At 40.4% G+C, this 19,196-nt stretch overlaps 1 protein-coding gene across 2 annotated transcripts in view; it reads right to left on the bottom strand.

The window, feature by feature from the left end:
* Positions 1-9,785, bottom strand: part of IST1 (IST1 factor associated with ESCRT-III) — a 33,959-nt gene extending 24,174 nt beyond the window's left edge. Inside the window, exons 1-2 of one of the 2 annotated variants that reach the window (XM_025920823.2) lie at positions 9,663-9,785; positions 9,087-9,243 (exon numbers count right to left, since the gene is read on the bottom strand). The gene's annotated coding sequence lies outside the window, so the exon portion shown is untranslated. Of the gene's footprint in view, positions 1-8,906; positions 9,059-9,086; positions 9,244-9,662 lie in introns of those variants that run through there. The other variant, XM_025920822.2, reaches the window with a different exon arrangement.
* Between the last annotated feature and the right edge of the window lie 9,411 nt (positions 9,786-19,196).

The raw sequence follows: 19,196 nt of genomic DNA, 5'->3' as shown, positions 1-19,196 counted from the left end.
ACGGCCTCTAAGTGTTCAAGGAAAAGAAGAATCATATGCCTCTCACTGTAAATCAAAAACTACAAATGATTAAACTCAATAAGGAAAACACGTCAAAAGCTGAGACAGGCCAAAAGCTAGGTTTCTTGCACCAGTTAGTCAAGTTGTAAATGCAAGGGAAAAGTTCTTAAAGGAAATGAAAAGTGTTACCCCACTGAAGACACAAATAAGAAAGTAAAACAGCCTTACTGCTGACATGGAGAACGTTTTAGTGGTCTGGATGGATAAAAGATCAAACCAGCCACAACATTCCCTAAACCAAAGCCCAATCCAGAGGAAGATCCTAACTCTCCTCAATTCTACAAATTGAGAGAGGAGAGGAAGCTGCAGACAAAAAGCCTGAACCCTCGAAGAGGTTGATTCATGAGGTTTAAAGAAAGAAGCCATTTCCCTAACATACAAGTGCTGATGTAGAAGCTGCAAAAAGTTACCCAGAAGATGTAGTTAAGATAATCAATGAAGGTGACTAAAACAACAGATTTTCAATATAGATGAAATGGCCTTACACTGGAAAGAGATGCCATCTAGGACCTCTATAGCTGAAGAGAAGTCAATGCCTGGATTCAAAGCTTCAAAGGAAAGGCTGACTCTTGTTAAGGGCTAATATAGCCAGTGACTTTAAGTTGAAACCAATGCTCATTTACCATTCTAAAAATCCTAGGGCCCTTAAGAATTACACTAAATCTGGGGGCCTGGGTGGGTCAGTCAGTTGAGCATCTGACTTCAGCTCAGGTCATGATCTCATGGTTTGCGAGTTCGAGCCCCACACAGAGCTGTGTTGACAGCTCAGAGGCTGGAGTCTGCTTTGGGTTCTGTGCCCCTCCCTCGCTCATGCTGGTTGTCTCTATTTCTCTCTCTCTCTCTCTCTCTCTCTCTCTCTCTCTCTCTCTCTCTCAGATTAAATAAAACATTAAAAAAAAAAATTATGCCAAATCTAGGGGAGCCTGGGTGGCCCAGGCGGTTACCCACTTGACTTTGCCTCAGGTCATGATCTTGTGGTTTGTGAGTTTAAACCCCACATTGGGCTCTGTGCTGACGGTGCAGAGCCTGCTTGGGATTCTCTCTCTCTTTCTCTCTCTCTCTCTCAAAATTAAATAAAACTTGGAAAAAAAAAAAAAGAATTATGCTAAATCTACTCTGCCTGTGCTCTATAAATGGAACAACAAAGCCTGGATGATAGCACATCTGTTTATAACATGGCTTATTAAATATTTTAAGCTCACCATTGAGACCTACTACTCAGAACAAAAAGATTCCTTTCAAACATGACTGTTCATTGACAACACACCTGGTCACCCAAGAACTCTGATAGAGATGTATGAGATTAATGTTTCCAATGCCTGCTAATACAACATCCATTCTGCAGCCCCTGAATCAAGGAGTAATTTCAACCTTCAAGTCTTATTACTATTTTCTTTAGTATTTAAAAAAAAAATTTTTTTTTTAACGTTTATTTTTGAGAGAGACACAGAGTGTTAGCCGAAGAGGGGCAGAGAGAGGGAGACACAGAATCTGAAGTGGGCTCCAGGCTCTGAGCTGTCAGCACAGAGCCCAATGAGGGGCGTGAACTCACAAACAGTGAGGTCACAACGTGAGCCAAAGTCGGTCGCTCAAATGACTGGGCCACCCAGGTGCCCCTCAAATCTTATTATTTAAGAAATACATCTGACATGGCTAGAGCTGCCATAGAGAGTGACTCCCCTCATGGACTTGGGCAAAGTTAATCAAAAACCTTCTAGGAAGTATTCACCATCCTAGATGCCACTAAGAACATTTGATTTGTGATTCATGTCAAGAGGGTAAAATATCCATATTAACAGTAATTTGGAAAACACTGATTCCAAACTTTGATGGGTTTGAGACTTTAGTGGAGGAAGTAACTGCAAGTGTATAAAGAGCAAAACTAGTAAAATTAAAAAGGGGAGGCTGAAGATGTGGCTGAATTGCTGCAATTTCATGATAAAAACTTTGATGAGAAGTTGTTTCTTTTTTTTTTTTAAGTTAATTTATCTATTTACTTAAGCAATTTCTACACTCAATGTGGGGCTCAAACTCAAGATCAAAAGACCAAGAGTCACATGCTCTTCTGAGTCAGCCAGGTACCCCGAGACGTGTTCCTCATAAATAAACCACGTTCTTTAGTGGTTTCTTGAGATGAATTCTACTCCTGGTGAAGACGCTGTGATTGTTGACACGACAACAAAGAATTTAGGATATTACATAAACTTAGTTGATAAAGCAGCAACAGGGTTTGAGAGGACTGACCCAAATTTTGAAAAAAACGGTCTATGGTGGGTAAAATATTATCAAACAGTATCATATGCTGAATAATTGTTCATGAAAGGAAGTCAACTGATGCAAAAACAAAAAAACAAAAACACCCAACTCCATTATTGTCTTAAAATTTTAAGAAATTGCCACAGTTTCAGCTTCACCTGCATCAGTCAGCAGCCATCAACATGTAGGGAGGACCCTCCAGAAGTTAGAGCTTGCTGAAAGTTAGCATTTTTTTAACTTTTTTTTTTTTTTTTTTGCGAGAGAGGGCATGCACTTGCACGTGTCGGGGAGGAACAGAGGGAGGAAACAGAGAATCCTATGCAGGCTCCACAACCAGTGTGGAGCTGCATGCAGGGCTCAATCTCACAACCATGAGATCATGACCTGAGCTGATATCAAGAATTGATGCTTAACCAACTGAGCTACCCAGGTGCCCCAGCAATAAAATATTTTTAATTAAAATATATTTTTTTAGACATAATGCTACTGTACACTTAAAAGACTACAATATAAACATTAACTATTATATGCACTATGAAAACAAAAAAACTGATTTGTCTCACTTCACTGTGGTGGTCTAGAACGGAACCCACAATATCTCCAGGGAAGGCATGTACTGATCTACTAATATTTTTATTAGTGTAACACCACTATGTCACACATTGGTTCTTCCCAAATCCTCACTTTATCCCAATTCTTAACTCTGGAACAACAAATCCATCTAGTCCCTCTTTTATCATTCAGTTCCAGAAGTCTTTTAAAGGATAATCTCTTACAAATCAAAACCACAATGAGATACCACCTCACACCTGTCAGAATGGCTAACATAAACAACTCAGGCAACAACAGATGTTGGCAAGGATGTAGACGAAGATCTCTTTTGCCCTGTGGGTGGGAATGCAAACTGGTGCAGCCACTCTGGAAAACAGTGTGGAGGTTCCTCAAAAAATTAAAAATAGAACTACCCTACGACCCAGCAATTGCACTACTAGGTATTTATCCAAGCATAGGTGTGCTGTTTTGAAGGGGCACATGCACCCCAACGTTTATAGCAGCGCTATCAACAATAGCCAAAGTATGGAAAGCACCCAAATGTCCATCAATAGATGAATGGATAAAGAAGATGTGGTATATGGCACAAAAACAGACACATAGACCAATGGAATAGAATAGAAACCCCAGAACTAGACCCACAAACGTATGGCCAACTCTTCTTTGACAAAGCAGGAAAGAACATCCAATGGAAAAAAGACACTCTTTAACAAATGGTGCTGGGAGAACTGGACAGCAACATGCAGAAGGATGAAACTAGACCACTTTCTCACACCATTCACAAAAATAAACTCAAAATGGATAAAGGACCTGAATGTGAGACAGGAAACCATCAAAACCTTAGAGGAGAAAGCAGGAAAAGACCTCTCTGACCTCAGCCGTAGCAATCTCTTACTCGACACATCCCCAAAGGCAAGGGAATTAAAAGCAAAAGTGAATTACTGGGACCTTATGAAGATAAAAAGCTTCTGCACAGCAAAGGAAACAACCAACAAAACTAAAAGGCAACCAACGGAATGGGAAAAGATATTTGCAAATGACATATCGGACAAAGGGCTAGTATCCAAAATCTATAAAGAGCTCACCAAACTCCACACCCGAAAAGCAAATAACCCAGTGAAGAAATGGGCAGAAAACATGAATAGACACTTCTCTAAAGAAGACATCCGGATGGCCAACAGGCACATGAAAAGATGTTCAGCGTCGCTCCTTATCAGGGAAATACAAATCAAAACCACACTCAGGTATCACCTCACGCCAGTCAGAGTGGCCAAAATGAACAAATCAGGAGACTATAGATGCTGGAGAGGATGTGGAGAAACGGGAACCCTCTTGCACTGTTGGTGGGAATGCAAATTGGTGCAGCCGCTCTGGAAAGCAGTGTGGAGGTTCCTCAGAAAATTAAAAATAGACCTACCCTATGACCCAGCAATAGCACTGCTAGGAATTTACCCAAGGGACACAGGAGTACTGATGCATAGGGGCACTTGTACCCCAATGTTCATAGCAGCACTCTCAACAATAGCCAAATTATGGAAAGAGCCTAAATGTCCATCAACTGATGAATGGATAAAGAAATTGTGGTTTATATACACAATGGAGTACTACGTGGCAATGAGAAAAAATGAAATATGGCCTTTTGTAGCAACGTGGATGGAACTGGAGAGTGTGATGCTAAGTGAAATAAGCCACACAGAGAAAGACAGATACCATATGGTTTCACTCTTATGTGGATCCTGAGAAACTTAAGAAAAACCCATGGGGGAGGGGAACAAAAAAAAAAAAAGAGGTTAGAGTGGGAGAGAGCCAAAGCATAAGAGACTGTTGAGAACTGAGAACAAACTAAGGGTTGATGGGGGGTGGGAGGGAGGAGAGGGTGGGTGATGGGTACTGAGGAGGGCACGTTTTGGGACGAGCACTGGGTGTTGTATGGAAACCAATTTGACAATAAATTTCATATATAAAATAAATAAATAAATAAATAAATTCTACTATTATGTTAAAAAAAAAAAAAAAGAAGATGTGGTATATATATATACAATGGAGTATTACTCGGCACTCAAAAAAGAACGAAATCTTGCCATTTGCAACTAGATGGAACTGGATGGAACTAGAGGGTATTATGCCAGGTGAAATTAGAGAAAGACAAATATCATATGAGGACTTTAAGACACAGAACAGATGAACATAAGGGAAGGGAAGCAAAAATAATGTAACAGGGAGGGGGACAAAACATAAGAGACTCTTAAACATGGAGAACAAACAGAGGGTTACTGGAGGGGATGTGGGAGGGGGGATGGGCTAAATGGGTAAGGGGCATTAAGGAATCTCCTCCTGAAATCATTGCTGCACTATATGCTAACTTGGATGTAACTTAAAAAATAAAAATAAATAAAAATAAGCAGAAATATGTAACAAGAACTTAAAAAAATGAAAATGAGTCAAAGTAAATAAAGGATAATCTCTTCATTCTGAAAAAGGGAAGGTGTAAAACCATGGATTGAGTCATTCCTCATGTTGTTTGGAGGATAAAGGCGAGACTGCTGCAGTTCATACCTGCTGCCCCAAATCATGAAGCTGCCCAGAGGTAGTAATCCTGAAAGCTCTATTGAAGTAGCTAAAAAGAGCAAAAAAGATCCTGAATTTCTAAAGGACCAGCTTTAGAGTATGTAGCTCCAAAAGTGCAGTGGGTAAGGGAGGAAGTAGAGTGAATAGTGGGCTAGAATGGTATTATGCAATATAAAAAAAAGTTTTTATATTTGAAATGTATTATTTTACTTATCTTGAATATTTCTTCCTTATAAAATAAATGATATGAACAGATTTAGGTATGACCGCTATATTTCAGCTATGAAGATGTCACATTAAAGTACAAACAAGCTAGAAGGCATTTCCAAGTTAATATAGTCCAATCCTTAAAACCTTTCATTTACAGAATGCCAACTTTACTATATTTTCACACAGTAAACTGTTACCTAATCTCACTGACCAAAACAAAAACTTCACTGACCAAATTAATCAAGATTAAAAAAATTAATAAAATAAAGGGCCACGAGACCTGTAGCATCATGTGTAACTCACAAGAAACGTATAGGCTGGGGCGCCTGGTGGCGCAGTCGGATAAGCGTCCGACTTTAGCCAGGTCACGATCTTGCGGTCCGTGAGTTCGAGCCCCGCGTCAGGCTCTGGGCTGATGGCTCGGAGCCTGGAGCCTGTTTCCGATTCTGTGTCTCCCTCTCTCTCTGCCCCTCCCCCGTTCATGCTCTGTCTCTCTCTGTCCCAAAAATAAATAAACGTTGAAAAAAAAAAATTAAAAAAAAAAAACAAACAAAAAAAAAAACGTATAGGCTACAGAATTCAGAGACCATCAAGATTTTCTGGAAGAAGCTATAAATACTGAGATATGTAGGCATTATTAAAGTGTTTTTTATCTTGTTTCTCAATGAAATTAGTATTTAAAAAAAAAAATCACAAAAAATTCAGTGGGTATACATTTTACCAAATTTTTCCTCACTGTTACAAACCTGTGATCATGCACTCTGACACTACTGAATCTTTTTATCAAGTGACACAGAATCTGTTACAGTGTTTGTAACTTTCTTTTGATGGCTGCCTAATATTCCAATGAGTCATAATTTCTAAATTATTGCCCTTTCTGACATTTGTCATATAATGCTGAAATTAGTATTCATGTGCATACTACTTTTCCTGTATTTGAAATCATTTCATTAGACTATAATTTCTAGCTTTATTTTTTAAATCAGCATCGACTGCATACAGCTGGGACTTGATTCTAACTTTAAAGGAATGAGAACTTGGGGTGCCTGGGTGGCGCAGTTGGTTAACCGTCGGACTCTTGATCTCGGCCCAGGTCATGATCTCACAGTTGGTGAGTTTGAGCCCCCCATCAGGCTCTGTGCTGATGGTGCAGAGCCTGCTTGGGATTCTGTCTCTCCCTCTCTCTGTCCCTCCCCTGCTTGTGCTCTCTCTCTCTCAAAATAAATAAATAAACTTAATTTAAAAAATTAAAAAAAAAAAAGGAATGAGAACTTAAGCAGACTAGAGTTGGGGATTCTGGAGGGTCCTGATCACTTAGAAGCCCAGAGGCACAGGAAGAGAATAAAAACAAATAATTTGGACAAAACAATAACACTAGTTTAAAAATGAGAGCATTTAAGAAACTAGGTGACTTTAGGACTGCCTGGGTGGCTCAGTCTGTTAAGTGTCCAACTCTTGATCTCAGCTCAGGTCATGATCTCAAGAGTTCCAGAGACGGAGTCCCCAGTCGGGCTCTGAACTGACAGCACAGAGTCTGCTTGGGATTCTCTCTCTGCCCCTCCCTTGCTCTCACTCTCTCTCTCTCTCAAAACAAATGAAGTTAAAAAAAACAAACAAACATGGGGCGCCTGGGTGGCGCAGTCGGTTAAGCGTCCGACTTCAACCAGGTCACGATCTCGCGGTCCGTGAGTTCGAGCCCCGCGTCGGGCTCTGGGCTGACGGCTCGGAGCCTGGAGCCTGTTTCCGATTCTGTGTCTCCCTCTCTCTCTGACCCTCCCCCGTTCATGCTCTGTCTCTCTCTGTCCCAAAAATAATAAATAAACGTTAAAAAAAAAAAAACTTTAAAAAAAAAAAAGAAAAACAAACAAACTAGGTGACTTCGAAATGCAATACTAACACTAAATTTTCAAAACACTCCTTTATCTTCTAACAAAAGGATATTACCAAGTCTTCCTATCCCAGAAGATGTAATTCTGAGGAAGCTGTAAAAAAAAATTCCCAGGGCACCTGGGTGTCTCAGTTAAGCCTCCGCCTCCAGATATCCGCTCAGGTCATGATCTCAAGGTTCCTGAGATGGAGCCCGTCTTGGGCTGTGCACAGACAGCACGGAGCCTACTTGGGATTCTCTCCCTCTCTCTCTTCCCCTACCCCACTGGCGCGCTCTCAAAATAAATAAACATTTTAAAAAAAGAAAATTTCCCATGGACTACTGGAGTGTAGGTAGTCAATAAACTTCTACGTGCTTACGCGCACACACACATATCTCAACCACTATTTTGTTAACATACACAAGGAGGGACACAAACAAAACAAAATTGGCTCTGAATTGATCGCTGAAGTTGGAAGAGGAGGGAATTCATTATACTGTCTGCGTTTGTCTGCCTGAAACTTTAAATGAAAACTTAAAAATATATATGCATAATAGAGAAAACTACAAGTCCCCAAAAAGTTACTTATGACCGGCTTTTGTTTTTTATTTTACTGCAACAGAAAATGAAAGTGGTTGTCTTTCCTACTGTCTAATTGTAAACGGACCCTCCATGGATCCCTATCCTTGCAGAAGTTTACGCTGCTAGAGTTTTCAAATCCTCAACTCCGGCACGCCGGAGGAGGAGCGCTGAGAACACAAAGAGGAGAGAGACAAGGACAGGGCCTCAGGCTTCTCACAAGGTCTCTCATAACACACGTAGGGGTCTGCGAAAAGGGGCGAAGACCGCTGCTTGCTCAAAACAGAAAAAGGCCATTTTCTCTGGCCAAAGGGGGCCCAAGTCCAGGGCCCCCACCACCCCCCCAGGCACCACCTCAGGGGGCCGCCCCGCCAGGTGGAGGCGATCAGACTGTCACGCACACCGGAGACACCGACCTTCCCGAAGTCTCTCTGAACCAATGGAAACGGCACAAGGGTGTCACCGAAACCGCAGAACGAGCCCTGTCACCATCGGGAGGCAGAGCCGAGGCCGTGGCGTTTCCGCCTCGAGGCAGGAATGACAACGGGAAAGTTTCGCCGCTTCAAGTAACCAAGACCAGAGGTCTCCCGAGCTGCTCGAGGCCCTGCCACGCCCCCAACCCCGGCCTCCATTAGGCCTCCCGCACCGCGGACTCTCGGGCCTGACCTCGGGTCTGACCCCCAAACCCAGGATCCTTCCCTTTCTCAACTGCCACCTGGGGATCGTCTGAACCCCAGATTTGGGACTTCCAAATACGGAGCGCAGTGGGAGGAGGAAAACAAAGACCCTTGACGCTGAGACTGCCACACTCACCTGGCTGAATCCAGGTGCAAAAACGGCTGAGACAGACCTAGCACTCAAAGACCAGCATCCAAAATGGCGGGTCCCTCAGCCTCAGCACAAGCAAGCGCGGGCGGAGGAATCTGCGAGACCAAGCTAGCCACGCCCCCCTTTCCAGGGATTGGCTGCGTTCCCGCCCCGCCCGGAACTCACGTTCGAAGGGACTGGGAAGCTCCCTCACTGAGCTCCCTCCGGAGCCGGTGCAATGGGGACTACTTCCCGCGGCGGAGGCATGGGTGGTGACGCGTTAAGACTTCACGCCATCTGCATTAGCGTTCTCCGGTAGAGGCGCGTCCTGGGTATCGCATAGCTTGACCTGGGCGCAGGGAGGCAGGAGGGAGTGGTTTGTTCACCTGCTTTGTGCTCAATTCCTTTTTCCGCATTGTTCCATTCCCTCGAAAAATCCGCTCCAGCGCTACCTTTTAAACACCCAGTGTTACTCTTAGAGATTTGCTCCCGTGCCTCACTCAACTCCAGTGGCCCTGGGGGCTTTCCCTGGTGTCCGTTTCTTTCCTCCGGCGGCAATGACTGAGCAGGTTTCCACCCTTTAAAACCTTCTTATCCGACCCTTCACCCTATTCCCTTAGTTGCCCACCATCACTCCATCGATCCCCTCCAATAGTCTTGCCCCCTTTTAAAACCAAGTCTCATTACTATTTTAACCAGACTCTCTAGCCTGTATTATATCATTCACTAGTATGTTTCCTCAACACCACGTTCTCCAGAAACTTGACATATCTCTGTGTTCAGAGGAAACTCGGATATAGTTGTCTTTGTTTTCCACTTGAAAACTATTCTCTGCTTACTATTGGAAGGGGCTTCTTAGGCTCTTGGCTTCTAGAAGGAGGTAACCCTGCCCCCTGCCGTAAAGGCTTCATCTACCGGGATCAACACTGTGGTTTGCTAAATTATAATGCGGTCATATGACAAGGATGGACTATGCGTAACTGTATGAGGTTTTTATGAATTTAGATATACTGTTTTTATAACCACTTGCAGTATTTCTAAATTAAACCGGTTCCAGAACCTCAAAATACAGTGTTTGGTTCTTTTAAAATGTGTGGGTTTTTTTCCCCTGTAAATGCATGCAAATATAATTCAGCCCGTTGTGCAATAAGGTAATGGCATCTAAAAAAAATAGAAGTGAAGGCAGATTGCTTGAATTTAAAAAGCCTTGGAGACACTGCAATCAAATGGAATGTGTGTGGATCTTGTTTAATGATTCAAACAAGCCAACTATAAAAGACATTTTGAGACAATCAGGGAAATTACTTTATGGACGAAGTATTACAAGATACTAACTAACCAAAGAGTTGTTCTTTTATAAGCATGAAAATGGCATTGAGATTTTGTAAGAAAATGTCTTTTTTTAATTTTTTAAGAAACGAATACTTTGCAAAGGGGTAAAATGGCACAAAAATCTTGATAATTGTTTAATTGGATGAGAGTTACTGTACAATTATCTCTACCCTTAAGCATGTCTTCAAATGTTCATAGTCAATAAGTCAAAAGGTGAAAGCAGCCCAACTACATGGTGCGAAGACTGGATAAATAAAATGTGGTACATACATGCAATGGAATATTATGCAGCCTAAGAAGGAAGGAAATTTTGACACATCATCTACAACATGGATGAACCTTGAAGACATTCTAGTATGGGAAATAAGCCAGTCACAAAAGGACATACGCTGTGTAGTTCCATCTATATGAGGTACCTAAAGAGGTCAAATTCAGAGAGGGAGAAAGTAGAAATTCAGAGAGGGAGAAAGCAGAATAATGACTACCAGGGGCTAGAGGGAGGGGAAAGTGGGAATTATTGTTAAATAAGCACAGAGTTTCAGTTTGGCAAAACAAAAGTTCTGGAGGTGGATGGGGGTGATGGCTATGATTATGTGAATGTACTTAATGCCACTGAACTGTACAATTAAAAATGGTTAAAATGCTAACTTTTAGGGGTTCCTGGGTGGCTCAGTCAGTTAATGAGTTTGAGCTCTGCATTAGGCTCTGTGCTGACAGCTCAGAGCCTGGAGCCTACTTCAGATTCTCTGTTTCCCTCTCTCTCTCTCTCTCCCCTCCCCCTTGCATGCTCTTCCTCTCTCTTTCTCTCAAAAATAAATAAACATTTTTTTTTAATTTTAATGCTAACTTTTAGATTATGTATATTTTACCACAACAAAAAAAACCGTTCATAACAAATTAAAAAAAATTTTTTTTAATGTTTACTTACATTCAAGAGAGAGAGACACACACAGTGCGAGCAGGGGAGGGGCAGAGATACAGAGACAGAATCCAAAGCAGGCTCCAAGCTCTGAGCTGTCAGCTGTCAGCTGTCAGCCCCAACGTGGGGCTCAAACCCATGAGCCATGAGATCATGACCTGAGCAGAAGTGGACGCTTAAGGAACCGAGCCACCCAGGCGCCCCCTAACAAAGTTTTTTAAATTAAGTCTATGTCATGAAGGGGATTAAATAAACAGCATATATACTAATCATTTAAATGGAAAATGTGGAATCTTCTACCAGAAAACTGGCTCTAGATTAAAAGGGACTAATGAGACATAATAACCAAATAAAATACATAAAATTCAATTGGATCCTGGTTAAAAAAAGGAAAGATACTGGGGGAACAACTTAAGAAATTCAAATGTGTGTTTAATATTAGACATTATGAAATTATTGTTAATTTTCATAAGCATAATCATTGTTTCATAAGTGTAATCACAGTGTAGGAGAATCCCCTTATTCTTAGGAGATGTATGTTGAACTATGTAAAAGTGAAGGATCATGTTGTCTGCAACTTACTTTCAAAGTGTTCAGAAAACAAAAAGTGTGTGTGTTTATACTAGGCTATTATATATCTCCATGGGAAGTAGTAGTTTCCCCCCCAGAAACTACCAGATTAAACCAAGTTCCCAGCAATAAATATATTATGATTCTGTTCTGCATTTAGTTTAAAAGCAGGATAAAGGGGACTGAATTTAATACCTTCTTTTTTTTTGAAAGTAAAAATATGTTTGTTTTTACTAATTTGAAAGTATATGGGTGGGGTTTAATGAAAGACTCCTCATGCCATTATTAATTTTTTGGAATACATTATTTAAAATTTTGTTATTATTTTAAATTTAACACAAATAATAATATGCAAACTGTCAGTAAACCTGCTTTTTATACTTAATATATCCTGTATATCATTTTTTTAAGATTTTTTTTTAATTTTTTTAATTTTTGAGACAGAGAGAGACAGAGCATGAACGGGGGAGGGGCAGAGAGAGAGGGAGACACAGAATCGGAAGCAGGCTCCAGTCTCTGAGCCATCAGCCCCGAGCCCGACGCGGGGCTTGAACTCACAGACCGCGAGATCGTGACCTGAACTGAAGTCGGACGCTCAACCGACTGAGCCACCCAGGCGCCCCTTTTAAGATTTTTTTAAAATGAGACACAGAGTGCAAGTGGGGGAGGAACAGAGAGAAAGGGAGACAGAATCCAAAGCAGGCTCCAGGCTCTGAGCTGTCAGCATAGAGCCCAACACGGGGCTCGAACCCACCACCCATGAGTTCATGACCTGAGCCAAAGTCAGACACTTAAAGTTTTTATTTTTAAGTAATCTCTACAGGGACACCTGGGTGGCTCAGTCAGTTAAGTGTCTGACTCTTGACTTTGGCTCAGGTCATGATCTCATGGTCATAGGACTGAGTCCTGCATTGGGTTCCACACTGAGCATGAAGCCTGCTTGGGATTCTCTCTCTTCCTCCCTCTCGCTGCCCCTCCCACCCTCTCAAAATAAGTAAATAAACATTAAAAAAAAAGTAATCTCTACACCCAACATGGAACTAGAACTTAAGAGTCCCATACTCTATCAACTGAGCCAGCCACACACTCCATTCTGCATATCTTTTCCTGTCAATACATATAGATCCATCTTTAACAATGGAAGCAGGTACACCATTATTTAGCCAATCATCTCTTATTGATACTTAGGCTGATTCCAGTAATGTTCTGCAATGTACTATAATGAATATTGTTCTAAATATATATATATGAATACTTTCAGACTATTTTTCCTCAGACTATTTATTCAAGACAGATTCCCATAAGTGGTAATGCTTGGTCAAAGGGTATGCATATTTAAATTTTTGATGCCCACGTTATGGGCTGAACTGTGTCCCCCCCCCCCCTCCAAATTCGTATGTTGAGATACTAATCCCCAGTATCTCGGAATGTGACCTTACTTGGAGACTGGGTCTTTACAGAGGTAGTCAAATTAAAATGAGGTCCTTAGAGACAGCCCTACTCCAATATGACTTGTGTCCCATAAAAAGGTGAAATTTGGAGATACACACACATGCAGGGAGAACACCAAGTGAAGATGAAAGCAAAAGCAAAGCATCTACAAACTGAGAAACACCAAAGATTGCCAACAAACCACCAGAAGCTTTCAGGAGAGGCCTGGAACCAATTCTTCCTAATAGCCCTCAGAAGGAACTAACCCTATTAATATCTTGATGTAGAACTTCTAGCCTCCAGAATCATGAGACAATAAATTCCTGTTGTTTAAGCCACCCAGTTTGTGGGACTTTGTTAAAGCAGCCCTAGCAAACTAGTACAACCTGTTACCAGACAGTTCTCCCAGAAGGTTCTATAATTTTATCCTTCTAGTAATAGTATATGTGCATGCCCATTTCCTCATACTCCCCAACTGTGGGCATTGTCAATCTTTCTAATCTTTTTGAAACTAATAAATTATTTTAATTTGCATATCTTTGCACATTAGTAAGATTGACTAGCTTGTAAATAGTGTGCTCATTATAGGTTTTGCCCATTTTCCTAATGGTGCAAATAAACTTTTAAAATAAATTTTTTTACGGTAATGCATAAACAGCAATACACACACACACACACACACACACGCACACACGCACACACACGCACACGCACACACACACAGCTGAAAAAGATTTACAGTAAATACTGTCTCCGTCCTTTGCCCCTTAGTCTTTTAGTCCCTCACTCTAGAAATAGAAGAACTGTTGTTACCAGATTCTGGTGCCTTAGAGCAAGTTACTTAATCTCTCTGTGCCTCAGTTTCCTCATCTGTAAAATGGGAATGCCACCACCTACCTTAATAAATTGTTATGAGGATTAAATGTGCTAATAACAAAAAGCTCTTAGAATGGTGTATTAAACAGATAATGTTTAATGCTTTCAAAATCCTTCCAGTGATATTATGGGCACATAAAACTATATAAATATATATGCCTTTCTTCTACACATGTACTACTAGCATACTATTTATGGTAACCTATAACTTGTACTGCAACATACATTAAGATATACATCTTAGAGGCACACCTGGGTGGCTCAGTCAGTTAAGCGTTTGACTTCGGCTCAGGTCATGATCTTGAGGTTTGTGAGTTAGAGCCCTGCATTGGGCTCTGTGCTGACAGCTCGGAGCCTGGAGCCTGCTTCCAATTCTGTGTCTCCCTCTCTCTCTGTGCCCCTCTCCACCTACACTCTCTCTCTCTCTCTCTCTCAAAAATAAATAAAAATAAAGAGAAATTTTAAGATATATATCTTGGAGATTGTTCCATATCAGCAGTTTTCAATAATTCTCATTCTTTTAAAGGGCTGAATAATATTCCAATATATACGTATACTATAATTTTTTAACACTGTTCTATTGATGTGAATTTAGATTATTTCCAATATTTTGCCTCTGTAAACAATGCTGCAATGACTAGATATTGGCCTGCATGGATTGTATTTATTAGGTAAATTCCCAGAAGCAGAACTGGATCAAGGGTAGGTATATTTTTAATGTTAATAGATATTGCCAAATCACCCTTGAAAGAGGTAGTTCAATTTACATTGCCACCAATGTATGACAGTTTCTATTTCCCCGTACCCTCAGTAGCATAGTGTGTTTGGATAACTTTCGGAATAGTTGACATTATTGCAACTTTGTTCAAACCATGAAAGTAAAGATCTGTGGAAAGTGTCATTGAGCCCATGTCTTGCTAAAACCTTCTCCAAATGGTCAATAATAAGCACGTTAGAAGGTGGTCAACATCTTTAGCCATCAGGGAAAGGTAAATCAAAACCACAATGAGATATTACTTCATACCCCTACAATAGCTATAGTGAAAAAGAAAAATAATAACAAGTATAGTCTAGGATGTGGATAAATTGGAACCCACCTACATTGCTGGTAGGAATATAAAATGATGCAGGCACTTTGGGAACAATTTGGCAGCTCCTCAAAAAAGTTAAACATAGAGTTACCATATGACCCAGCAATTTCACTCCTAGGTATATACCTAAGAGAATTGAAAACGTATGTTCATACAAAAATTATACACAAATGTTCACAGCAACATTTTTTAGAATAGCCTGAAAGTGGAAACAACACAAATATCCATCAACTGGTAAATGGAAATAAAATGTATTATATCCATACACTGTCATATTATTTGGCCATAAAAAGAAATAAAGTATTGGGGCATCTGGCTGGCTCAGTTTGTACAGCATGTGACCCTTGATCATGGTTATGAGTTAGACTCCAAATGTCATGAGTTAGAACCCATATTAGGGGTAGAATTTACTCAAAAAATTTTAAAAAAATAAAAAAAGGAATGAAGTACTGACACATACTATAACATGAATGAACCTTGAAAACATTCTGCTAAGGGAAAGGAACAGACACAAAAGGCCCCATATTGTATGATTCCATTTATGTGAAACATCCAGAATAGGCAAATCCACAGAGACAGAAAGTAGATGAGTGGTTGCCAAGGGATATGGGGGAGGGGCGGAGGAAGAGTGGGAATGACTACTAATGAGTATGGAGTTTCTTTTTGGGGCAATGAAAATGTTTTGGAATTAGATAATGGTGATGTTGCACAACCTTGTGAATATACTAAAAACCAGTGAAATACACACTCTAAACGTGTGCAGTTCAGGGACTCCTGCCTGGCTCAGCTTGTAGAGCAGACTTTTTGATCTCGGTGTTGTAAGTTTGAGCCCCATGTTGGGTGAGGGATTACTTAAAAATAAAATCTTGGGGCGCCTGGGTGGCACAGTCGGTTAAGCGTCCGACTTCAACCAGGTCACGATCTCGCGGTCCGTGAGTTCGAGCCCCGCGTCAGGCTCTGGGCTGATGGCTCAGAGCCTGGAGCCTGTTTCAGATTCTGTGTCTCCCTCTCTCTCTGCCCCTCCCCCGTTCATGCTCTGTCTCTCTCTGTCCCAAAAATAAATAAACGTTGAAAAAAAAATTAAAAAAAAAATCTTTACTCCCTCTCAAAAAGTGTGAATTTCATGATATGTGAATTATATCTTAATAAAATTTTCCATCTTAATAAATTTTTAAATTAATTTTTAAAATTATCTTACCAACACAGTTGTAATGTAAAGCCCTAACAAGGTCATTGTAGAAGCCCGTAAATATAAAACAGATTAGGAAGCTATTTCAAGGAAAAGTTTATAGGGTTGAAATGGCAAAAGAATAGCACAGCTCTGTGAGTTGATTGGGAAAGTAGAAGTAAAAAATGAAGCTGAAAATGATTAATGAAAAAGACTTCTAGATACACAAATTTAGGTGAGAACAGAGGAAAAAGAAACTAATTCCTTATTTAGTAATTTTTCTCTTATTTGATTATAACCCTGAGTCACACCACATCGGAGACACAGGGGGGTTATAAGAATAGCATTATGATCCTATTTTATTTGCAGCTCAAGGAATCAGAACAAGCTGCCCAGCTTCACATACTAACTTAATGATGAGGCCAAGAAATCTCACTGGAGGCTTTCTCTTAATGTTTTATCTCCTTGCTTTTTTCATGTTGAAAACATCATCTATGTTGTGGTGCCTGGGTGGCTCAGTGGGTTAAGCTTCCGACTCTTGATTTCAGCTCAGGTCATGAGCTCACATTCATGGGATTGAGCCCTGCATTGAGGAGCTATCAGCACAGAGCCTGCTTGGGATTCTCTCTCTCTATGCCCCTCCCTGCTCTCTCTCTCACTTTCACTCAAAATAAATATTTTTAAAGTTTATTTATTTATTTTGAGAGAGAGCAAGAGAGAGCGAGAGAGAGAGCACAAGTCAGGGAGGAGCGGAGAGAAAGAGGGACAGAGAAGGAGAATCATAAGCAGACTTTGCATTGTCAGTGTGGAGCCCCATGTAGGGGGCTCAAACTCACAACTGCAAGGTCATGACCTGAAGCAAAGTCAGGTGCTTAACCAACTGAGCCACCCAGGTACCCCAATAAGCATTTTATTAAAAAACATTTTTTAATAAACATATTTTAAAAGAAAATATCATCTATGTCAACTTTAGAGTGACATAATAAAGCTATATTTGCATCTCTCAGTCTCAGCTCATCAGGAATTACTGTTAAGTATAAAAGCCAGTGTATATTCCAGTTTGCATTCTTTTTTTCCTCAAGTTTTTATTTAAATTCTAATTAGTCCACATGTTAGTTTCAGGTGTAGAATTTACTGCTTCAACACTTACATACAACATCTGGTGCTCATCACAAGTGCCCTCCTTAATACCCATCACCTATTTAACCTATCCCTTCACCCACCTCTCCTCCAGTAACCATCAGTTTCTTCTCTACATAGTTAAGAGTCTGTTTTATGCTTTGTCTCTCTCCTCCCCATGTTTATTTGTTTTGTTTCTTAAATTCTACATGAGAATGAAATCAAATGCTATTTGTCTTTCTCTGACTTATTTCACTTAGCCTAATACTCTCTAGCTTCATCAATGTCATTGCAAATGGCAAGATTTCATTATTTTTTGATGGCTGAGTAATATTCCATTGTGTGTGTATATATATACATATATATATATATATATATGTATATATATACACACTATATCTTCTTTATCCGTTCATTAGTCAATGGTCATTTGGGCTCTTTCCATAATTTGGCCATTGTTGATAATGCTCCTAAAAACATTGGGATGCATGTATTTCTTTGAATTAATATTTTTGTAACCCTTGGGTAAATACCTAGTAGTGCAATTTATTCCAGTTTGCACTTTTTTTTTTTTTTTTTTTTTTTTTTTTTTTTTTTTGGAGAGAGAGAGAAGGAGGGGAGGGGCAGAGAGAGAATCTCAAGCAGGTTCTGTGCTGTCAGCTCAGAGTCCAATGCAGGGCTTGAACTCATGAACGGTGAGATCATGACCTGAGCTGAAATCAGGAGTCAGACGCTTGACCAACTGAGCCACCCAGGCATTCCTTCAGCTTGCATTCTGATATGAAACTGTCTAAAAACCTTCTGGTTAGATGAGAATATTCCATTTTCTGGCTACTTAGGAATTAAAATGTCTCCTTAAATGAAATTAAAGAATAATTTCTACTTAAATATCCCAGCCACAATAAATGAATGAATGAAACTATTTACTACACACTTGTGAAGTACGAAGTTCTTTCAATACAGCCATTCTCTCACATTAAACACAAGATGCAGACAATGATATCATCTCACTGGAGATTTATGGGAAGAACATTTTGCAAGAGTCCTTTATGCAAATACCAGGCCTTGTTGCTTTAAAAACATTAGCTCTGCTGCCTTCCTGGGGCTAGGAAGCACAAGAACTACTTACACAATACTTTCATATCTTCATTTTACTTAATCCTATGATTACAACAACCCTATGAGAATAGAGGTTAGGAATTATTACCTTATTATCCATTTTACATTTCAGGAAGCAGAGGTTCAGAATAGGGACTTGTCCAAAGCCACCAGGCTGGTCAGTGGCAGAGCTGGGACTCCAGGCTAGATCTGCTCTTACCAGATCCCATCTGCTTTTCACCGCATTTCCTACTTCAAGTAAGCTCTGTCAGAGGCAAGCTTAGGCGTTCTACAAGAAGACAGAATAAGAGGAAGGAAACAAAGTAGTGAAGAAGCAGGGATGATGACAAGGGAAGGAGGTGTCTTATTAGGAAGTGAATCTAACCACTTTCTATTGCCTCAAATGCCCCTTAAGTGGTAACAGTGCCAAAGTTACTCTATTCTATATCCTGTGCTATTCTATATCCTATGCCCCTAGGTCTACAGCTGTTATTTTACTAGTTAAGAAGCATGTTGGAGACTTAAATGCCTAAAATAAATCTAAAGATTTTCCTGAAGTCTAAAGATTTTTCTCTTCTGAAGTTCGGACAGCAGAACGTGACCCCCCCTACAAAGGCCTGTGGCCCCTAGGTCTGGGTACACATTAAATGTCTAGGCGGACGAAGAAACCGTGAAGCGTCGGGGAAAGCAAG

Source organism: Puma concolor, chromosome E2 (assembly GCF_028749965.1).
Source record: "Puma concolor isolate L17-30 chromosome E2, mPumCon1.1.hap2, whole genome shotgun sequence".
Lineage (NCBI taxonomy): Eukaryota > Metazoa > Chordata > Mammalia > Carnivora > Felidae > Puma > Puma concolor.
Note: the sequence above shows the minus strand (reverse complement) of the source record. Positions and strands in the feature narration are given on the sequence as shown.